This window comes from Penaeus monodon, chromosome 15 (assembly GCF_015228065.2).
Source record: "Penaeus monodon isolate SGIC_2016 chromosome 15, NSTDA_Pmon_1, whole genome shotgun sequence".
In the NCBI taxonomy this organism is placed as follows: Eukaryota; Metazoa; Arthropoda; class Malacostraca; order Decapoda; family Penaeidae; genus Penaeus; species Penaeus monodon.
The window spans coordinates 10,482,051-10,482,314 of NC_051400.1; the positions used below are offsets into that span (position 1 = coordinate 10,482,051).

A 264-nucleotide genomic window follows, 5' to 3' on the forward strand; every position below is an offset into this window, starting at 1 on the left:
AAATTACTCAACACTATTCACGCTTCGTATTAGAAACAATATTCCTAATGAATTGAAAAAAAAGAAAAACATCACGGATGCTTATATTTCACAAGCAAACATTGGCACTGTGAGCTGGCACGATTCCACCAATGGTGCCATTAGGGCCTCATCCCGAACCACTTGGCCGTACGCGGGGCGCCTGAAGTTCAAGGATCCTGAAATTTCCTTACTATGGTATTGGGCGATTCGATGCAAATGCCGACCGTTTCCCATTTGGAGAGG

The 264-nt window shown here is 44.3% G+C and overlaps 1 protein-coding gene across 1 annotated transcript in view; it reads right to left on the reverse strand.

The window, feature by feature from the left end:
- LOC119581739 overlaps window positions 1-264 on the reverse strand; it is a gene marked incomplete at both ends in the record, with an annotated part of 64,510 nt that overhangs the window by 23,963 nt on the left and 40,283 nt on the right.